This window comes from Crinia signifera, chromosome 12 (assembly GCF_055691185.1).
Source record: "Crinia signifera chromosome 12, ASM5569118v1, whole genome shotgun sequence".
Taxonomy (NCBI): domain Eukaryota; kingdom Metazoa; phylum Chordata; class Amphibia; order Anura; family Myobatrachidae; genus Crinia; species Crinia signifera.
The window spans coordinates 3924913-3948937 of NC_139228.1; the positions used below are offsets into that span (position 1 = coordinate 3924913).

The following is a 24025-nucleotide window of genomic DNA, read 5'->3' on the forward strand; positions in this document are numbered from 1 at the left end:
GTAACTCGGGAGCACAGGTACGGATGAACACTGGCACAGATGAACACAGGTGCAGATAACTTGGAAGCACAGGTGCAGGTAACTGGAAGCACAGGTGCAGGCAACTCGGGAACACAGGTGCAGGCGACTCGGGAACACAGGTGCTGGGACAGGAAGCAGGTACTGGATATAGGTACAGGGTAACACTGGTGCAGGTACTTGTAATGCAGGAACAGGTGAACACTGGTGCAGGGTCTTGGAAGCACACAGGTGTAGGAATGCTGGAGCAGGGTCTTGGAAGCACACAGGTGTAGGAATGCTGGTGCAGGGTCTTGGAAGCTCACAGGTGTAGGAATGCTTGAGCAGGGTCTTGGAAGCACACAGGTGTAGGAATGCTGGTGCAGGGTCTTGGAAGCTCACAGGTGTAGGAATGCTTGGAAGCAGGATACAAATGCTGGGTAACTGGAATACCACAGAGCTTAAGCAGGAACACAAGCTGAAGCTTCCTTCCAAGTTATTGACAACAATGCAAAAGCAAAGTGTCTATGCAGGGCTGGGAGGATAACCCCTCAGAGCAGCACTGATTGGCCATCCGGGTGATTGGGAATGGCCACACCTGGAACAGTCTCTGGATGAGGCCAACAGGGAACTTGTATCTTTCAAGTGGTAACCACAGAGTTAATGGCTGAATCAGAATCACCCAGGTGCTCGTTACAAGCAAATACTCAGATCTTGCTGCAGCAGGCTGAGAAACAAGACTGACAGGCAGGTAAGACAGGACAAACACACTGAGTTCTGGCAGGATTGTGACAGTACCCCCCCTTTACGGGTGGCCACCGGACACTTCAGGAACTTTGAAGAAAAGTCACAATTCTGCCTCATCATCAGAACAGGTGGACCATCCATCGTCGACGTAAACGGAATTCCCGTTCCATTGGACACGATAATGAGGATGACTTCCGTCCGGAAGGAACACTTGACTTGGACGAAGAGGACCACTGGAGAAAGACGTAGAATCAAATTCATCAGGGATAACTGAAGTATTTTTGACTGGAACTGAGAGACGAGAAGATCGGGCCCTTGAGGCTAAGGCACCACTAAGACTCAAATTAAATCTTGTTCGATATCCAGGGGCTTTCGGATAGCCATCTTTAGCATCTAACTGAATTTTTCTCATAGGTAAGACAGGGCAAGGTGAAACAGGATTTTCAAGGAAAGGGGTAGAGTCATAATCCTCATCATACTCGGAATCAGAATCCATGTCTAGAGTTAAGACTGCCTTGCTCTGACTGGAGGTTTCTGAAGACTTGTTGGGGCAAGGTACCGTAGAAGGTTCCACTTGAGGATGAGACAGAGAAACACAGCCAACTCTTAAGCTCATGGGTACAGACCTTGAAGATGTGGGATATTCAGCAGAAAACTCGAAGGAATCTTTGGAAGGAGACAGAGCCATATAATTTAGTTCCATATCTATGGACCGAGTCTTCGGTGACGACTGTGAACCAGCCTGTTTTCTGGCAGCCCGAAAATTTTTGATATATTGGTCAAGAAGAGCTTGATCTTGTTCGGAGAGTTCCATCTTGGAGGACTGAGCTAAATCTGTGTTAAAGTATAGAGTCTCTGGGCTGAAGGATAGTACAGACGTGGAAGTAGACAAACTTGGACCAGCTGGAACCGGAGGACATCCAATTGTACTTGAACCAGCTAGGACCGGCAGGGACTCTGGATTGACGGATGGGACAGGATGATCATTGAAGATGCTTAAACCGGCTGGGACCGGCATGGACTCAGGATTGATGGATGGCAACGGATGATCCCTGAATATACTTGAACCGGCTGGGACCGGCATGGACTCTGGACTGACGGTTAAGACCGGATGAGAACCAGAGGTGTCGGAATCGGCTGGAACCGAATGAGCCTCCTGACTGACGGCTGGAACCGGATCATCATTGGAGGTACTTGAACCGGCTGGGACCGGAGTGGACTCTGGACTAACGGATGGGACCGGATGAGGTCCAGAGGTGTCGGAATCGGCTGGAACCGAATGAGCCTCCTGACTGACGGCTGGAACCGGATCATCAATGGAGGTACTTGAACCGGCTGGGACCGGAGTGGACTCTGGACTGACGGATGGGACCGGATGAGGTCCAGAGGTGTCGGAATCGGTTGGAACCGAATGAGCCTCCTGACTGACGGCTGGAACCGGATCATCAATGGAGGTACTTGAACCGGCTGGAACCGGAGTGGACACAAGACTGCGGACCCCCACTTGGGGCTGGAGACTGCGGACCCCCACTTGGGGCTGGAGACTGCGGACCCCCACTTGGGGCTGGAGACTGCGGACCCCCACTTGGGGCTGGAGACTGCGGACCCCCACTTGGGGCTGGAGACTGGATGTGGTCAGAATCACTTTGTTCTTGGGCTTGCGGAGTGAACAATTCTCAATGAAGTGGTCTGGATTACCACAGTAGAAACATAAATGGAGACACCTGCGTCTTTGGCGTTCAGATTCTGAAAGCTGGGACCTCCACTTGCCCTGGACAGAAATTTCGCTCTGAAGGTTGGGAGGCCTTTCAGATTTCACAGGCACTGTCACTGAGACTCCTTTCACTTTGGAGCTGTAGCTGATGGGCTTCACAACCTCAGGAGTGTAACTGAGTAACGTAGTTATTATGGGAAAAATTTTTGCCAAAAGTTCTTGCAGCTGGATAAGTGAGTGGTGGTAGGTTCCCATTGGTATTGCTGTCAGATTTTGCATAGCCACTTTAAAGTCACTAGCCAAGTCCAGGGGCTTTTGCATACTGTCACGACTGGGGATTTGGGACCCGGGAGTGACCTTGGTGGCTAGCTGACAACCCAATGGAAAAAGGACGGAGGCAAGTGGATACAAATGGGTAATGTTTATTGCATATAATGAACTGGTACAGGGGACATTTGAAAGTCTGTAAAAGTCTTTGGAAAGCTGGGAACTGATAAGTTACTTGGAGGCACGTAGTAGAGGCACGGGAGCACAGGAGCTGGAAAGCACAGAGTACGGCCACTAGAGTGCAGGTGCCGGAAGCACGGAGTTGGACCACTGGAGAGCAGGTGCCGGAAGCACGGAGTTGGACCACTGGAGAGCAGGTGCCGGAAGCACGGAGTTGGACCACTGGAGAGCAGGTGCCGGAAGCACGGAGTTGGACCACTGGAGAGCAGGTGCCGGAAGCACGGAGTTGGACCACTGGAGAGCAGGTGCCGGAAGCACTGTAGGCAGTGGTGAAGGTGGTTGCGGGTGCAGGTACTGAGGCACGCAGAGACAGGTGGACACAGGTGCAGATGCTGGAGCGTGCGGGTGCAAGTGGTCACAGGTGCAGGTAACTTGGAAGCACAGGTGCAGGAAACTCGGAAGCACAGGTGCAGGTAACTCGGAAGCACAGGTGCAGGTAACTCGGAAGCACAGGTGCAGGTAACTCGGAAGCACAGGTGCAGGTAACTCGGAAGCACAGGTGCAGGTAACTCGGAAGCACAGGTGCAGGTAACTCGAAATGCAGGAACGGATGAACACTGGTGCAGATGAACACAGGTGCAGGAAACTCGGAAGCACAGGTGCAGGAAACTCGGAAGCACAGGTGCAGGAAACTCTGAAGCACAGGTGCAGGAAACTCTGAAGCACAGGTGCAGGTAACTCTGAAGCACAGGTGCAGGTAACTCTGAAGCACAGGTGCAGGTAACTCTGAAGCACAGGTGCAGGTAACTCGGAAGCACAGGTGCAGGTAACTCGGAAGCACAGGTGCAGGTAACTCGGAAGCACAGGTGCAGGTAACTCGGAAGCACAGGTACGGATGAACACTGGCACAGATGAACACAGGTGCAGATAACTTGGAAGCACAGGTGCAGGTAACTGGAAGCACAGGTGCAGGTAACTGGAAGCACAGGTGCAGGTAACTCGGGAGCACAGGTACGGATGAACACTGGCACAGATGAACACAGGTGCAGATAACTTGGAAGCACAGGTGCAGGTAACTGGAAGCACAGGTGCAGGTAACTGGAAGCACAGGTGCAGGCAACTCGGGAACACAGGTGCAGGCGACTCGGGAACACAGGTGCTGGGACAGGAAGCAGGTACTGGATATAGGTACAGGGTAACACTGGTGCAGGTACTTGTAATGCAGGAACAGGTGAACACTGGTGCAGGGTCTTGGAAGCACACAGGTGTAGGAATGCTGGAGCAGGGTCTTGGAAGCACACAGGTGTAGGAATGCTGGTGCAGGGTCTTGGAAGCTCACAGGTGTAGGAATGCTTGAGCAGGGTCTTGGAAGCACACAGGTGTAGGAATGCTGGTGCAGGGTCTTGGAAGCTCACAGGTGTAGGAATGCTTGGAAGCAGGATACAAATGCTGGGTAACTGGAATACCACAGAGCTTAAGCAGGAACACAAGCTGAAGCTTCCTTCCAAGTTATTGACAACAATGCAAAAGCAAAGTGTCTATGCAGGGCTGGGAGGATAACCCCTCAGAGCAGCACTGATTGGCCATCCGGGTGATTGGGAATGGCCACACCTGGAACAGTCTCTGGATGAGGCCAACAGGGAACTTGTATCTTTCAAGTGGTAACCACAGAGTTAATGGCTGAATCAGAATCACCCAGGTGCTCGTTACAAGCAAATACTCAGATCTTGCTGCAGCAGGCTGAGAAACAAGACTGACAGGCAGGTAAGACAGGACAAACACACTGAGTTCTGGCAGGATTGTGACAGCAGCACTGGTGATCTAGGGGCTCTGATCTGACAGATCCCACATGCAGTACTGGTGATCTAGGGGCTCCAAACGACAGATCCCACGTGCAGTACTGGTGAACTAGGGGATGTGATGCAACAGATCCCACATGCAGTACTGGTGATCTAGGGGCTCCGATCTGACAGATCCCACGTGCAGTACTGGTGATCTAGGGGCTCCAATCCGACAGATCCCACGTGCAGTACTGGTGAACTAGGGGATGTGATGCAACAGATCCCACGTGCAGCACTGGTGATCTAGGGGCTCTGATCTGACAGATCCCACGTGCAGTACTGGTGATCTAGGGGATCTGATGCAACAGATCCCACGTGCAGTACTGGTGATCTAGGGGCTCCGATCCGACAGATCCCACGTGCAGTACTGGTGATCTAGGGGCTCCGATCTGACAGATCCCACGTGCAGTACTGGTGATCTAGGGGATCTGATGCAACAGATCCCACGTGCAGTACTGGTGATCTAGGGGCTCCGATCCGACAGATCCCACGTGCAGTACTGGTGATCTAGGGGCTCCGATCCGACAGATCCCACGTGCAGCACTGGTGATCTAGGGGCTCTGATCTGACAGATCCCACGTGCAGTACTGGTGATCTAGGGGCTCCAATCCGACAGATCCCACGTGCAGTACTGGTGAACTAGGGGATGTGATGCAACAGATCCCACGTGCAGCACTGGTGATCTAGGGGCTCTGATCTGACAGATCCCACGTGCAGTACTGGTGATCTAGGGGCTCCAAACGACAGATCCCACGTGCAGTACTGGTGAACTAGGGGATGTGATGCAACAGATCCCACGTGCAGTACTGGTGATCTAGGGGCTCCAATCCGACAGATCCCACGTGCAGTACTGGTGATCTAGGGGCTCCAATCCGACAGATCCCACGTGCAGTACTGGTGAACTAGGGGATGTGATGCAACAGATCCCACGTGCAGCACTGGTGATCTAGGGGCTCTGATCCGAAAGATCCCACGTGCAGCACTGGTGATCTAGGGGCTCTGATCTGACAGATCCCACGTGCAGCACTGGTGATCTAGGGGCTCCAATCGGACAGATCCCACGTGCAGTACTGGTGATCTAGGGGATCTGATGCAACAGATCCCACGTGCAGTACTGGTGATCTAGGGGCTCCGATCCGACAGATCCCACGTGCAGTACTGGTGATCTAGGGGATCTGATCTGACAGATCCCACGTGCAGTACTGGTGATCTAGGGGATCTGATGCAACAGATCCCACGTGCAGTACTGGTGATCTAGGGGCTCCGATCCGACAGATCCCACGTGCAGTACTGGTGATCTAGGGGCTCCGATCTGACAGATCCCACGTGCAGTACTGGTGATCTAGGGGCTCCAATCCGACAGATCCCACGTGCAGTACTGGTGAACTAGGGGATGTGATGCAACAGATCCCACGTGCAGCACTGGTGATCTAGGGGCTCTGATCCGAAAGATCCCACGTGCAGCACTGGTGATCTAGGGGCTCTGATCTGACAGATCCCACATGCAGTACTGGTGATCTAGGGGCTCCGATCCGACAGATCCCACGTGCAGTACTGGTGATCTAGGGGCTCTGATCCGAAAGTTTCCACGTGCAGCACTGGTGATCTAGGGGCTCTGATCTGACAGATCCCACGTGCAGTACTGGTGATCTAGGGGATCTGATGCAACAGATCCCACGTGCAGTACTGGTGATCTAGGGGCTCCGATCCGACAGATCCCACGTGCAGTACTGGTGATCTAGGGGATCTGATCTGACAGATCCCACGTGCAGTACTGGTGATCTAGGGGATCTGATGCAACAGATCCCACGTGCAGTACTGGTGATCTAGGGGCTCCGATCCGACAGATCCCACGTGCAGTACTGGTGATCTAGGGGCTCCGATCTCACAGATCCCACGTGCAGTACTGGTGATCTAGGGGCTCCAATCCGACAGATCCCACGTGCAGTACTGGTGAACTAGGGGATGTGATGCAACAGATCCCACGTGCAGCACTGGTGATCTAGGGGCTCTGATCCGAAAGATCCCACGTGCAGTACTGGTGATCTAGGGGCTCTGATCTGACAGATCCCACATGCAGTACTGGTGATCTAGGGGCTCCGATCCGACAGATCCCACGTGCAGTGCTGGTGATCTAGGGGCTCTGATCCGAAAGATCCCACGTGCAGCACTGGTGATCTAGGGGCTCTGATCTGACAGATCCCACATGCAGTACTTGTGATCTAGGGGATCTGATGCAACAGATCCCACGTGCAGTACTGGTGATCTAGGGGCTCCGATCCGAAAGATCCCACGTGCAGCACTGGTGATCTAGGGGCTCTGATCTGACAGATCCCACATGCAGTACTGGTGATCTAGGGGATCTGATGCAACAGATCCCACATGCAGTACTGGTGATCTAGGGGATCTGATGCAACAGATCCCACATGCAGTACTGGTGAACTAGGGGATGTGATGCAACAGATCCCACGTGCAGCACTGGTGATCTAGGGGCTCTGATCTGACAGATCCCACGTGCAGTACTGGTGATCTAGGGGATCTGATGCAACAGATCCCACGTGCAGTACTGGTGATCTAGGGGCTCCGATCCGACAGATCCCACGTGCAGTACTGGTGATCTAGGGGATCTGATCTGACAGATCCCACGTGCAGTACTGGTGATCTAGGGGATCTGATGCAACAGATCCCACATGCAGTACTGGTGATCTAGGGGCTCCGATCCGACAGATCCCACGTGCAGTACTGGTGATCTAGGGGCTCCAATCCGACAGATCCCACGTGCAGTACTGGTGATCTAGGGGCTCTGATCCAACAGATCCCACATACAGCACTTGTGATCTAGGGGCTCCGATACAACAAATCCTACGTGCAGTACTGGAGATGTAGCGGCTCCAATGCACGCAGGACTGGAGCAGATCACCCGATTTCAGCCTGATGCGTCTGAATGGGGTGAAATCAGATAAAATCACATTGTGTTTGGGCCCTTTATGGATACATTTACTAAAGTGTGAGTTTTTAGCAGTGGGAGACCAGATTCTATGTATTATCCTCTAGATAAATCACAAGTCCAGATAAATGGCAAGTAGAATCTGATTCACTTGGGGTCACCCGGGGGGCAGCTAAATTCGCTATTCATAAAGATGGATCCCGGGGTCAGTAAATCTCCTCCCCTACACTACCGACTCATTAATCCCCCTCACTGCAATAAATCATCAGGGGTCCGACCTTGAGAGGAGCCAGGGAAGGAAATGAAGCCACAGGGGGATAATTTAGGTCGGGTGAAGAGTTATGGGATTGCGCAGGTATTGGCCGCCATTGGTATAGCGTGCACTAATGCAATCATTGATCGGCTCTGCGATTGGCTTACAGGAATACTGTGACATTGGCCGCTTTGGACCAATATTAGCGATTAAGTCGCCAAGCGGCTACAGCGTGATTTCACTGAGTAGTATAGTAGGCAAGGGCAGGGATATTGGGCCTAATTCAGGATGGATCGCATATGATAAGCTGCCCGTCTCTGGAAACACCGGCCTTCCCTGCCCCATCCCTCCCCGTACACACCTCTGCCTGTCTCAGACATAGCCAATCACATCTGTGCTACAGAATGGCAGGACCTATCGGGGCACATACGCGATCCGCAGTGAATCAGGCCCAGCACCAGGACCACAGGGATACATCTCATTGTCCAGCCTACCTTCAGCACCATGGACAGTAACCTCCAGCATCTCACAGGTTAGAGGTGACCAAGGTCCTGATTCTGGTATGACTAACTAATATGGGGCCTAATTCGGACCGGAGGTGATTATCGATAGACATGCATGCGTTCGGCCCATGGTACACATGTGCGAGGCCGTCTTCTCTTATTTGGGGACATTCTCAGTACCTACACTTTATTCTGTTGCCACTCATTAAAGTGTATTTGTGACATGGCAGGACGCCTTCCGCCCTCATTATGCCCCATGCCCCCGTCACCATCTGCCCTCTCTCCTCTCAAGGACACTGACGCACTGGTTTGCTGCAACGGCATCTTGAGCATTAATCAGTCTGTGGGAATTAGCGACATAGGTCACGATGGCAGAGAGAGGTGTAAAACCATTAGGATTCAATAACGTTCTCCGAATGGCAGGCGTGCCGTAACCCGGGGCAACCAGTCATTAGTCTGGACTGGACTGGTAGCAGCTGGTATCTGGTTCATTACACCGCGGGCATCGCATTTATGCCATATGCCTAGTAATGACGCCGGTGCCCAATGTGCCGACTGGCTGCCTTTGCATGAACGTCAACGGTTCAGCTCACAATATGGCCGCCACCGCCGGAACTCATTCGAACTGAGCGTGAAATGACATCTTTGGGTCAGCTCAACTCTAGAACACATCCCCAAACTGGAGCCAAAACTAGGGAAGTTCTGCACGTACTGCTGCGCAAAACTGTGGCGCACCTTCCCTGTGCTTTCTAGGAATCCCCCAGCACCTGACCGGTGTATTGTTATTGTTGGCAAATGGGATGTAGGCACACCTCCACAAGATGGCGGCACATGATGCCGCGGAAGAACATGTAAATGAACGCGAGTATATAGCACATAGCAAACGAAGAGCAGTTTGCAGTCACGTAATGGGTTAAACTGGATTTTGATGAATGCCAGGAGCTATTATGTCCTACTCCCTATCTATTCCCCGCTCCCCCTCTGCAGCACAGCGCAGACCCCACACAGGCAGTATCTGCAGCAGAGGAAGATGTGCATGCGGTGGGGGTGTTGGAGATGGAGAAGGTGGAGGGGGGGGGGGGGGGGGGGGGGTTGTCAGTGGAGCGTGGTGCTGACAACTGCTAACTGCAGCCATTTATCATGTAGAGAAATAAATGATTTGTCACCGGGGAGGGCTCGGGAGAGATGGGGAAGGGGAGAGATAATTTGAGGATGATGAGCGCAGAGGGATAAATTAGTGTAAAGTTCAATATGGTTAATTTGGAGACACAGCGCACATTGTATTAGATCAATCCTTGTGCGCTGTACGCCAGGCCAGCTGCTCCGCATACGGATCCCCTATCCACCTCTCCGGCCTGCACATTACCAATAATTCCAGGGGAGAAATAGAATATGCGTCGGTTCGGACAAACGGCTGGGGTTTGTCGGCGACCGATTTCCTGAGGCGAATGCCGCCCACTACCCGTCCCCTACAGCGTAAACATGGAGATTGCCCAATTTACTTTATTTTGGGGAACTGCTAATATTTTAGGGTGCTCAATAAATGTGGAATTTCAATAAGAGAGCAATGCCATTAATTCATTCAGTTATAGAGAACATATGAAGTAATTGTGTAATGGTGTAAAATGTTTCTATGGTGTCTGGTGTTACATTGGTGGGGTGACTACTCCATGTCATGCAATCAGGGTGGCTATGGAGATGCCCTACAGCGGCACTTTACTAGAGGCGGCCCCCCACACTATTGGCCGCAGGCCCTGTTGGCACCCCTGTGTGCTGTCCCTTCTGTCTGCCAGGGAATGCCGGGACATTGCACTTTGTTAGTGGGGCATTATTGGTTTTGTAGTTCATCCTACTGTATGTTGGCCATGTGCTGTTCATCCTAATGGCCGCTGTTCTCAGATGTTCCCTTGGTCACCAAGTGACTGACAGCCTTGGGTCAACCAGAGGGGCCGAAGCTGTGTCCGGGAGATGCATCAAACCTTCTGAAGGAGATGAAGTAATTAGAGGTGTTGCCCATTCCAGCCAATCAGATTCTAGCTATCATTTATCAAGTGAAATCTCTAGTATGTGACTAGCCGGAGAGTCCCCTAGTACCTGACTGCCCGAAGAGTCCTCTAGTACTTGACTGGCTGGAGAGTCCTCTAGTTCCTGACTGTCCAATAGTGTCCTCTAGTACCTAACTGCTCAGTAGAGTCCTCTTGTACCTGGCTCCCTGGAGAGTCTTCTAGCACATGACTGCCCAGAGAGTCCTCTAGCACCTGGCTACTTGGAGAGACCTGTAGTACCTTACTGCCCACAGAGTCCTCTAGTACCTGACTGCCTGCAGAGTCCTCTAGTACCTGACTGCCCGCAGAGTCCTCTAGTATCTGGCTGCCATGGGGTGATCCTCTAGTACCTGGCTGCCTGGAGAGTCCTCTAGTACCTGACTGTACGGAAAGTCCTCTAGCATCTGGCTGCCCAGAGAGTCCTCTAGCCCCTGGCTGCCCGAAGAGTCCTCTAGCACTTGACTGCCCGCAGAGTCCTCTAGTACGTGACTGCCCGCAGAGTCCTAGTAGTACCTGGCTGCCCATAGAGTCCTCAAGTAACTAACTGCCCACAGAGTCCTCTAGTACTTGACTCGCTGAAGAGTCCTCGAGTACCTGACTGCCTGAAGAGTCATCTAGTACCTGACTGCCTGTAGAGTCCTCTAGTACTGACTGCCTAAAGAGTCCTCTAGATCTTTACTGGCCGGAGAGTCCTCTAGTACGTGGCTGCCCATAGAGTCCTCTAATACTTGACTACCTGCAGAGTCCTCTAGTACCTGACTGTCCGGAGAGTCCTATAGTCTGTGACTGCCCGGAGGGTCCTAGTAGTACCTGGCTGCCCATAGAGTCCTCTAGTACCTGACAGCCTAGATAGTCCTCTAGTACTTGACTGGTCTGGATAGTCCTCTAGTACCTGACTGCCTGTAGAGTCCTCTAGTACCTGACTACCTGTAGAGTCCTCTAGTACCTCACTGTCTGCAGAGTCCTCTAGTATGTGACTGCCCATAGATTCCTCTAGTACCTGACTGAGCAGCGTGTCCTCCAGTACCTGGCTGCCTGGAGAATCCTCTAGTCTGTGACTGCCCGGAGGGTCCTAGTAGTACCTGGCTGCCCATAGAGTCCTCTAGTACTTGACTGGTCTGGATAGTCCTCTAGTACCTGACTGCCCACAGAGTCCTCTTGTACCTCACTGCCCGTAGAGTCCTCTAGTATCTGACTTCCCACAGAGTCCTCTAGTACCTGGCTGCCCGGAGAGTCCTCAGGACATTCTGGGTGGCTCTGGGGCACCTCCCAATTTGGGTGGTGCAACCCTTACCAGCAGATCCAGTATAACCAATAGCGGTTATTTCAGGATATGGCTGGGTCGGCTTATACTTACCCTACAGTATCTGGCATGTGTATGTGTTGTGAGGTTTGTGGGTGCCAGGGTAGCTCTCTAGAGCAGCCGTGGTAGATGGGATTCCCCTGGTCACACAAGCATGTGTTACTAACATTGGCATTTTGCAGGTAACACTATAAAAAAGTTTATAAAAGATTTATAATGAGTATTTCCTGGCAGCATTCCCCCATCCCCCTCACTGGGCACCCTGGTGCCTGCGAGCGACGCTGGGCATCTGTTGAGGAGGGGAAATGTTGGGCCTCACTGCAGCTACAGAGGGAGAAACACGACGCCTGTGCTTTTCCGATAATTAGGCTTTGTGTTCAGCAGTCAGGCGGGTGGCACCCCGCGACAGCTGCTCCACATGGCAAGAGACGGGGAGCGGAAGGAAGGGCACGTGCGGGCGTGTGCAGCTCTGTGTCATTCTCCTGTCATTAGCACCGACTTGTCAGATCCCAATTATCCGCAGGAAATCTCCGCTCTCCTCATTCAGATAGAGACAAGCTCTCATTTGTGGTCTCATTCAGCAGAATAGACTCATTAAGCAACTTCCATTATCATATCTCGGATGGGAGAAAGGGGGGGGGCAGGAACTGAGAGGGCCCAGAGCGGGAAGGGGGGGCGGGTCAAGGCATCTACAGGGCCAGAGCACAACTTTATACTGTTTAGTTGTGGTGGGCACAATTTGGGCAGGTAACAGTGGCACCTCCATGTCCCCATGAGCTGCATATAAGCGCTTGGGCACTGCACGTGGTGCCATCAAATATGTCGCTACCAGTCCAGGGATGGACATCGTATTTCAATATTTCATAACCATCGATGATTTAGTTTTGTATACTTTTAGCATTTGATGGCAGCATCCCGATGTTTGCCACCGTCGATTGGTAAACATTTGATGGTGATTTAAATGGTGTCCCCCCCCCCCCATGGGCCAGCCCTGCTGCAGTGCTTCTGTGCATGCGCAGCCATGCTGAAGATATTTGTGCATGCACAAATCATATCCATTTTTTCCTATGAAATTCTTTTGATGTGATGGTCAGTTACCATTGCATCGAAAGATTCGATGGCGGAACCCCAACCACCATTTGATGGTGGGCTTCCGATGTTCATCCCTATATCAGTCCTGCAATGTGATGTGGGTGTGACCAGTACTGTGTGTGTGGTCAGTTCCTGATGGGTGAGTCTAGTACTTTGTGGGTGTGGCCAGTTGCAGGTGGGTGTGGCCAGTGCTGTGTGGGTGTGGCCAGTGCCCTACACTACGCTGCCACCATCTCCCTGAGACATAAGTGACATCGCTTTGTGTGGAAAACAGAAATGAAATTGTAATATTTTGCTTTATGGCCTTCCCATTGTCATGATGTCATAATGAGGGGCCTATGGTGGCGTGGGGCCGGAGCTTGAGCCCCGAACTCTCCATTGCTCAGCACGGTTCACACTAGACGATTTTGCTGATAACGACATTCATAATTTTGTCTCGTGTATACGCACTGCACCGATACCAATGAGCACTCCTATGGGTCACCAACGCCATCCTCCCTCGTCTGTACCTGCAGCTCAAATGGGGGATGACGGTAATGATGCCATACAGGTGAATGCAGCATGGCCCAGCCACCACTCGTCTCTGCCAGCATCAGTCTACTGACGCTTGTGGATGGGGGCTCCAAGCCAGGTCCCCACTGCTAATGATACATGCTGTGTGCTCACATGGTGTAGTGTGTACCCGGCATTAGTTACCTACTGAAACCCATCGAGAAAGCATAGTAATGGTCGGGCATTTTCTGGGCGAGCCATCCTGGTGTGTCATGCCTCGGCAGCGGGATATCTATTGGCTTCCAAGAAATAGTCCCCTAGATGCCAACATTCCCCATCTCTCATTTTCACCCCAGCTTGGATATAAGGCTGCATTCACTTCTATGGGCTTTTATCTTTTATAGCAAACACATAAAACGAGAGCGGAACAGGCGGAGAGGCCATAAACCGATAATGGAGACATATGTTGCTGCAGTGATGAGGCGGCGCAGGATTCTGCAGCATCCCGCCTGCTGCGGAGGGCATGACCGGCGCTATAGATAACCACTATATACCGCATATATACTGTATACACACACGGAGAGCTCCTCAGGGCACGTCACGTTCCTTCCTCCTGGCGGAATACACTTCCCTGCAGCTTCCTCCCCGATAATTAGCCGTTGTCTGGGTGTAGTGACGCAGTGTGCCAGCTGGGCACCTTGGCACGCTCTAATCATTCTCTGCCTTCTACTCACCTATTTATATATCTTTTCTTCAAATCCAAACGGAAACATTTTCCATAGGCCGTTGGCAAATTCCCCGGCAGACATGAATGCGCGGGGATAATGTTTCCTAACGTCGTGCTCTCGGGGGAACCACAAGTGCCAGCACGCCCTGACATTCCATCAGTGCTGGATCCGCTATATGGAATTACAGCTGTATGTTTATCCCGTCTCTCCTTCGTGACTTCCCTCCTTATCTTGCGCTTCCCTCCCTCCATCTTGCTCCTCTGACTCCTCACTCTCACCTTTTACTCTAATTAATCCTTCCAAGAGGATTAGACGCGCCCCCCTCCCTTCCTCTCGTCCCCTCTCTGTCCCTCTGTTCCCAGCATTAAGTGAGCCAGAGCCCTGGGGACACCAGGGCCGCCATTCCGCTCTTATTAAATGGGGATTTTAAATTAAGCTTCTCATGTCCCTGGGGCTGCAGTGCGTTACTTACACAGTGATCAGACCTCTGCTCTCCTGGCGCCCGCCGCAGCCGTACCCAGGCTATACGGAGGCTTAAATCTGCCACAGCAAGATGGATAACTGTTACCGGGCCACAGCCGGATCATCCGCTATACACCGGCCTAGGCCCCCCGCTGGCACATGAAATACAAATCCCTGCACCCATCCCTTCAGGGCCAAGTTACTAATGATCAGGATTTAGGCCCAGTGATTGCTTATCGCCACTCTGGGCGGCAGTATCAATCACCCACGGGGGCAGGAGACCACCTCGGTACGCGTAGTGTGCAACCATTGCAAAAATCATCCTCTCGGGAGAGCACATGTGCGGCGGCCATTACTGGGGAGGGATTCAGAGGATCCCTCTCCATATCATCGCTGCATAGGCTACTACTGCTGCTGATAACGTCAACTTAATATGGCATTCTATTCCCAAAAAGTCCCGGAACCTGGTAAATCTGACAGCTTCGCTATGGAGGCTGCAGCTGCCCCCCGAACCAGATGGAGGGATCTGTTGCGATCCTCGCTTCATACATTCCAGGGAACCTTAATATGTGCCGGGTGTTATCGGGGGAGGTGCTGGTAATAATATGTGATAAATAAGCCGACCTGTGCTTACTGACACTTAGGCCCTTATTCTGATCGGTGCGGATTTTTCCGCATGCGGTCGTACCGCCGATGGTTATCGTCTGCGCATGTGCAGAGGTCACTCTGCGCATGTGCAAGCGGTTTCGCCGTACGTATTCTTTAGACGCCGCACAGGGGGCGGAGAGGGGGCGTGAAGGGCTACTTAGCCTCATTACCCTATGCATACGCCCCGCGTTTCATGGGCGTTCCCATGCAAACGCAGGGCGTATGCATGGTAATGAAGCCGTGACGCCTGTGTAGGGGGCGGGCATCTGACATCGCCGGATGTCAGCTGCCCGCCCCCATACATGATTTCATACGGACAAGTGTCCGTGTGGTCTAGGGTGGCGGGCGCTGGTGGAGCGTGCGGCCCTGCATTCGATGTTCGGCGACCATCGAATGCAGGGGCTGCTCCCAAGATGGAGGAGGCGTATCCCCATCCACTTTCATGCGGACCGCCACATATCCGCGTACGGACGGCAGGTGGCGATCCGTATGGAAGGCGGGGATTCGCCTGCACGGTCCTGGCCGCATAATTATGATCTGGCCGCACCGATCAGAATAAGGGCCTTACTGACGTGTCAGGCGCTCCTGGCTGCTCATTACATTGCTGTATATATATATATATGTATGGGAAATGTCATACAAAATTCCGGTTTAATTAGTTACAGAGTAATCAGCAAGATCATAATATGGTCAGCAAAGTGTCCCTGTCCTACAGCATTATTATGTAGCACAGCATTATTATATAGCACAGCATTATTATGTAGCACAGCATTATTATATAGCACAGCATTATTATATAGCACAGCATTATTTAAATAGCACAGCCAGACTCGTTATAAATCACTGCAATTACTGCTATTACTGGCCTCCTGGATGCATTACATTCCAAGCTTATTACCGTATATCCCATAAGTCACCCCTTGTGTCTTATTATACATTGGATTTGGGGATTGCAGGTTTATAGTTTGCCTTCACATTTAGTGCAAGGAGCCATCAATCTGGCTAGTTGGATTCAACGGCGCAGCAGTGACGGGTATGGCTGCTGCATACATAGGCACAGCAGTGACGGGTATGGCTGCTGCATACATAGGCACCGCAGTGATGGGTATAGCTGTTGCATACATAGGCACAGCAGTGACGGGTATGGCTGCTGCATACATAGGCACCACAGTGACGGGTATGGCTGCTGCATACATAGGCACAGCAGTGACGGGTATGGCTGCTGCATACATAGGCACAGCAGTGACGGGTATGGCTGCTGCATACATAGGCACAGCAGTGACGGGTATGGCTGCTGCATACATAGGCACAGCAGTGACGGGTATGGCTGCTGCATACATAGGCACAGCAGTGACGGGTATGGCTGCTGCATACATAGGCACAGCAGTGACGGGTATGGCTGCTGCATACATAGGCACAGCAGTGACGGGTATGGCTGCTGCATACACAGGCACAGCAGTGACGGGTATGGCTGCTGCATACATAGGCACCGCAGTGACGGGTATGGCTGCTGCATACACAGGCACAGCAGTGACGGGTATGGCTGCTGCATACATAGGCACAGCAGTGACGGGTATGGCTGCTGCATACATAGGCACCGCAGTGATGGGTATAGCTGTTGCATACATAGGCACAGCAGTGACGGGTATGGCTGCTGCATACATAGGCACCACAGTGATGGGTATGGCTGCTGCATACATAGGCACAGCAGTGACGGGTATGGCTGCTGCATACATAGGCACAGCAGTGACGGGTATGGCTGCTGCATACATAGGCACAGCAGTGACGGGTATGGCTGCTGCATACATAGGCACAGCAGTGACGGGTATGGCTGCTGCATACATAGGCACAGCAGTGAGGGGTATGGCTGCTGCATACATAGGCACAGCAGTGAGGGGTATGGCTGCTGCATACATAGGCACAGCAGTGACGGGTATGGCTGCTGCATACATAGGCACAGCAGTGACGGGTATGGCTGCTGCATACACAGGCACAGCAGTGACGGGTATGGCTGCTGTATACACAGGCACAGTAGTGACGGGTATGGCTGCTGCATACATAGGCACAGCAGTGATGGGTATGGCTGCTGCATACATAGGCACCACAGTGACGGGTATGGCTGCTGCATACATAGGCACCGCAGTGATGGGTATGGCTGTTGCATACATAGGCACAGCAGTGACGGGTATGGCTGCTGCATACATAGGCACCGCAATAGGCACCGCAGTGACGGGTATAGCTGTTGCATACATAGGCACAGCAGTGACAGGTATGGCTGCTGCATACACAGGCACAGCAGTGACGGGTATGGCTGCTGCATACATAGGCACAGCAGTGATGGGTATGGCTGCTGCATACATAGGCACCACAGTGACGGGTATGGCTGCTGCATACATAGGCACCGCAGTGACGGGTATAGCTGTTGCATACATAGGCACAGCAGTGACGGGTATGGCTGCTGCATACATAGGCACAGCAGTGACGGGTATGGCTGCTGCATACATAGGCACCGCAGTGACAGGTATGGCTGCTGCATACACAGGCACAGCAGTGACGGGTATGGCTGCTGCATACATAGGCACCGCAGTGACGGGTATGGCTGCTGCATGCACAGGGGCAGCAGTGACGGGTATGGCTGCTGCATACATAGGCACAGCAGTGATCGGTATGGCTGCTGCATACATAGGCACCGCAGTGATGGGTATGGCTGCTGCATACATAGGCACCGCAGTGACGGGTATGGCTGCTGCATACATAGGCACAGCAGTGATCGGTATGGCTGCTGCATACATAGGCACCGCAGTGACGGGTATGGCTGCTGCATGCACAGGGGCAGCAGTGATGGGTATGGCTGCTGCATACATAGGCACAGCAGTGATCGGTATGGCTGCTGCATACATAGGCACCGCAGTGACGGGTATGGCTGCTGCATACATAGGCACAGCAGTGATCGGTATGGCTGCTGCATACATAGGCACCGCAGTGACGGGTATGGCTGCTGCATACACAGGCGCAGCAGTGACGGTATGGCCGCTGCATACACAGGCACAGCAGTGACGGGTATGGTTGCTGCATACATAGGCACCACAGTGACGGGTATGGCTGCTGCATACATAGGCGCAGCAGTATCACCTAGCGTGGCACTAACAGGCCAGACTGTTATCGTCATTATTTACGCCAGTTTTTATTTACCAGCTGTGCTTAAGCCTGGATATCACTAAAACCTGCCCTGTCATTGTGCCATAGGGATGAAGGTTGGGAATCACTGGCATAAGCATGGCATGGGGGCATAAGCAGACAGGTTCTGTTCCAGACAAATGACATCTGCAATTGTTATACCGGAGAGCGCCATCTACTGCCTGAGACCGGCAGTACCACCGGAGCTGCTAGGAAACATCACTGTCTACCTTCCCTCCAGATTGATCCAGGGCCGGAAGCCCAGAACTTACACAGGCTCATACATTATTAGGGGTTGTCACCTGCGATGTACAGAAACAGAATTACGGCCTGCGATTAGGCCTCGCAGGAGCATCTGTCATAGCCGGGCCTCCGCCATGACACTTTATGTGCACAGTATAATATACTGCGCTGCGGCTGCCCGGGCAAGGCTCCATATGTAGCACAACAACAGCAATCATTTGTCTTCTCTTTGCTGGAAGTTCTGTAATTGTAAAGTGCGAGAGCCAGATGGGAACGGCGGAATGCGCAGCGGGATAGCGCAGTGTGTACGTAATGTGTCTGTTCCAGCCATAGATTGTGTGCATCACTGCATACTAACATCCTGCTCTGCAATGCAGCCATGCAGCGCAGGTGGACAGAGCAGGTGCTGTATTTCTGTTCTGTTTACAGTGGCAGCCTACGCAGGTGACAACCCTTAGTAATGTATGAGTATGTCACTCTTACACCGTCCACACCAGTGGCAGCCTACGCAGGTGACAACCCTTAGTAATGTATGAGTATGTCGCTCTTACACCGTCCACACCAGTGGCAGCCTACGCAGGTGACAACCCTTAGTAATGTATGAGTATGTCGCTCTTACACCATCCGCACCAGTGGCGGCCTACGCAGGTGACAACCCTTAGTAATGTATGAGTATGTCGCTCTTACACCGTCCGCACCAGTGGCAGCCTACGCGGGTGACAACCCTTAGTAATGTATGAGTATGTCGCTCTTACACCGTCCGCACCAGTGGCAGCCTACGCGGGTGACAACCCTTAGTAATGTATGAGTATGTCGCTCTTACACCGTCCACACCAGTGGCAGCCTACGCAGGTGACAACCCTTAGTAATGTATGAGTATGTCGCTCTTACACCGCCCACACCAGTGCAGCCTACGCAGGTGACAACCCTTAGTAATGTATGAGTATGTCGCTCTTACACTGTCCACACCAGTGGCAGCCTACGCAGGTGACAACCCTTAGTAATGTATGAGTATGTCGCTCTTACACCGTCCGCACCAGTGGCGGCCTACGCAGGTGACAACCCTTAGTAATGTATGAGTATGTCGCTCTTACACCGTCCACACCAGTGGCAGCCTACGCGGGTGACAACCCTTAGTAATGTATGAGTATGTCGCTCTTACACCGTCAACACCAGTGGCAGCCTACGCAGGTGACAACCCTTAGTAATGTATGAGTATGTCGCTCTTACACTGTCCACACCAGTGGCAGCCTACGCAGGTGACAACCCTTAGTAATGTATGAGTATGTCGCTCTTACACCGTCCACACCAGTGGCTGCCTACGCAGGTGACAACCCTTAGTAATGTATGAGTATGTCGCTCTTACACCGTCCGCACCAGTGGCGGCCTACGCAGGTGACAACCCTTAGTAATGTATGAGTATGTCGCTCTTACAAAGTCCACACCAGTGGCAGCCTACGCAGGTGACAACCCTTAGTAATGTATGAGTATGTCGCTCTTACACCGTCCACACCAGTGGCAGCCTACGCAGGTGACAACCCTTAGTAATGTATGAGTATGTCGCTCTTACACCGTCCACACCAGTGGCAGCCTACGCGGGTGACAACCCTTAGTAATGTATCAGCCTGTCGCTCTTACACTGTCCACACCAGTGGCAGCCTACGCAGGTGACAACCCTTAGTAATGTATGAGTATGTCGCTCTTACACCGTCCACACCAGTGGCAGCCTACGCAGGTGACAACCCTTAGTAATGTATGAGTATGTCGCTCTTACACCGTCCACACCAGTGGCAGCCTACGCGGGTGACAACCCTTAGTAATGTATCAGCCTGTCGCTCTTACACTGTCCACACCAGTGGCAGCCTACGCAGGTGACAACCCTTAGTAATGTATGAGTATGTCGCTCTTACACCGCCCACACCAGTGGCAGCCTACGCGGGTGACAACCCTTAGTAATGTATGAGTATGTCGCTCTTACACCGCCCACACCAGTGGCGGCCTACGCGGGTGACAACCCTTAGTAATGTATGAGTATGTCGCTCTTACACCGCCCACACCAGTGGCGGCCTACGCGGGTGACAACCCTTAGTAATGTATGAGTATGTCGCTCTTACACCGTCCACACCAGTGGCAGCCTACGCAGGTGACAACCCTTAGTAATGTATGAGTATGTCGCTCTTACACCGTCCACACCAGTGGCAGCCTACGCAGGTGACAACCCTTAGTAATGTATGAGTATGTCGCTCTTACACCGTCCACACCAGTGGCAGCCTACGCAGGTGACAACCCTTAGTAATGTATGAGTATGTCGCTCTTACACCGTCCGCACCAGTGGCGGCCTACGCAGGTGACAACCCTTAGTAATGTATGAGTATGTCGCTCTTACAAAGTCCACACCGGTGGCAGCCTACGCAGGTGACAACCCTTAGTAATGTATGAGTATGTCGCTCTTACACCGTCCACACCAGTGGCTGCCTACGCAGGTGACAACCCTTAGTAATGTATGAGTATGTCGCTCTTACACCGTCCGCACCAGTGGCGGCCTACGCAGGTGACAACCCTTAGTAATGTATGAGTATGTCGCTCTTACAAAGTCCACACCAGTGGCAGCCTACGCAGGTGACAACCCTTAGTAATGTATGAGTATGTCGCTCTTACACCGTCCACACCAGTGGCGGTCTACGCAGGTGACAACCCTTAGTAATGTATGAGTATGTCGCTCTTACACCGTCCACACCAGTGGCAGCCTACGCGGGTGACAACCCTTAGTTATGTATCAGCCTGTCGCTCTTACACTGTCCACACCAGTGGCAGCCTATGCAGGTGACAACCCTTAGTAATGTATGAGTATGTCGCTCTTACACCGTCCACACCAGTGGCAGCCTACGCAGGTGACAACCCTTAGTAATGTATGAGTATGTCGCTCTTACACCGTCCACACCAGTGGCAGCCTACGCGGGTGACAACCCTTAGTAATGTATCAGCCTGTCGCTCTTACACTGTCCACACCAGTGGCAGCCTACGCAGGTGACAACCCTTAGTAATGTATGAGTATGTCGCTCTTACACCGCCCACACCAGTGGCAGCCTACGCGGGTGACAACCCTTAGTAATGTATGAGTATGTCGCTCTTACACCGCCCACACCAGTGGCGGCCTACGCGGGTGACAACCCTTAGTAATGTATGAGTATGTCGCTCTTACACCGCCCACACCAGTGGCGGCCTACGCGGGTGACAACCCTTAGTAATGTATGAGTATGTCGCTCTTACACCGTCCACACCAGTGGCAGCCTACGCAGGTGACAACCCTTAGTAATGTATGAGTATGTCGCTCTTACACCGTCCACACCAGTGGCAGCCTACGCAGGTGACAACCCTTAGTAATGTATGAGTATGTCGCTCTTACACCGTCCACACCAGTGGCAGCCTACGCAGGTGACAACCCTTAGTAATGTATGAGTATGTCGCTCTTACACCGTCCACACCAGTGGCAGCCTACGCAGGTGACAACCCTTAGTAATGTATGAGTATGTCGCTCTTACACCGTCCACACCAGTGGCAGCCTACGTGGGTGACAACCCTTAGTAATGTATCAGCCTGTCGCTCTTACACTGTCCACACCAGTGGCAGCCTACGCAGGTGACAACCCTTAGTAATGTATGAGTATGTCGCTCTTACACCGTCCACACCAGTGGCAGCCTACGCAGGTGACAACCCTTAGTAATGTATGAGTATGTCGCTCTTACACCGCCCACACCAGTGGCGGTCTACGCGGGTGACAACCCTTAGTAATTTATGAGTATGTCGCTCTTACACCGCCCACACCAGTGGCGGCCTACGCGGGTGACAACCCTTAGTAATGTATGAGTATGTCGCTCTTACACCGCCCACACCAGTGGCGGCCTACGCGGGTGACAACCCTTAGTAATGTATGAGTATGTCGCTCTTACACCGTCCACACCAGTGGCAGCCTACGCAGGTGACAACCCTTAGTAATGTATGAGTATGTCGCTCTTACACCGTCCACACCAGTGGCAGCCTACGCGGGTGACAACCCTTAGTAATGTATCAGCCTGTCGCTCTTACACTGTCCACACCAGTGGCAGCCTACGCGGGTGACAACCCTTAGTAATGTATGAGTATGTCGCTCTTACACTGTCCACACCAGTGGCAGCCTACGCGGGTGACAACCCTTAGTAATGTATGAGTATGTCGCTCTTACACTGTCCACACCAGTGGCAGCCTACGCGGGTGACAACCCTTAGTAATGTATGAGTATGTCGCTCTTACACTGTCCACACCAGTGGCAGCCTACGCAGGTGACAACCCTTAGTAATGTATGAGTATGTCGCTCTTACACCGTCCACACCAGTGGCAGCCTACGCAGGTGACAACCCTTAGTAATGTATGAGTATGTCGCTCTTACACCGCCCACACCAGTGGCGGCCTACGCGGGTGACAACCCTTAGTAATGTATGAGTATGTCGCTCTTACACCGTCCACACCAGTGGCAGCCTACGCAGGTGACAACCCTTAGTAATGTATGAGTATGTCGCTCTTACACCGTCCACACCAGTGGCGGCCTACGCAGGTGACAACCCTTAGTAATGTATGAGTATGTCGCTCTTACACCGTCCACACCAGTGGCAGCCTACGCAGGTGACAACCCTTAGTAATGTATGAGTATGTCGCTCTTACACTGTCCACACCAGTGGCAGCCTACGCAGGTGACAACCCTTAGTAATGTATGAGTATGTCGCTCTTACACCGTCCACACCAGTGGCAGCCTACGCAGCTGACAACCCTTAGTAATGTATGAGTATGTCGCTCTTACACCGTCCACACCAGTGGCAGCCTACGCGGGTGACAACCCTTAGTAATGTATCAGCCAGTCGCTCTTACACTGTCCACACCAGTGGCAGCCTATGCGGGTGACAACCCTTAGTAATGTATGAGTATGTCGCTCTTACACTGTCCACACCAGTGGCAGCCTACGCAGGTGACAACCCTTAGTAATGTATGAGTATGTCGCTCTTACACCGTCCACACCAGTGGCAGCCTACGCAGGTGACAACCCTTAGTAATGTATGAGTATGTCGCTCTTACACCGTCCACACCAGTGGCAGCCTACGCAGGTGACAACCCTTAGTAATGTATGAGTATGTCGCTCTTACACCGTCCACACCAGTGGCAGCCTACGCAGGTGACAACCCTTAGTAATGTATGAGTATGTCGCTCTTACACCGTCCACACCAGTGGCGGCCTACGCGGGTGACAACCCTTAGTAATGTATGAGTATGTCGCTCTTACACCGTCCACACCAGTGGCGGCCTACGCGGGTGACAACCCTTAGTAATGTATGAGTATGTCGCTCTTACACCGCCCA

The 24025-nt window shown here is 52.4% G+C and overlaps 1 protein-coding gene across 1 annotated transcript in view; it reads left to right on the forward strand.

Annotated features, from left to right (window-relative positions):
- The window catches only part of PCP4L1 (Purkinje cell protein 4 like 1), a 95907-nt gene that overhangs the window by 68553 nt on the left and 3329 nt on the right, over positions 1 to 24025 (forward strand). The window lies entirely within an intron of this gene.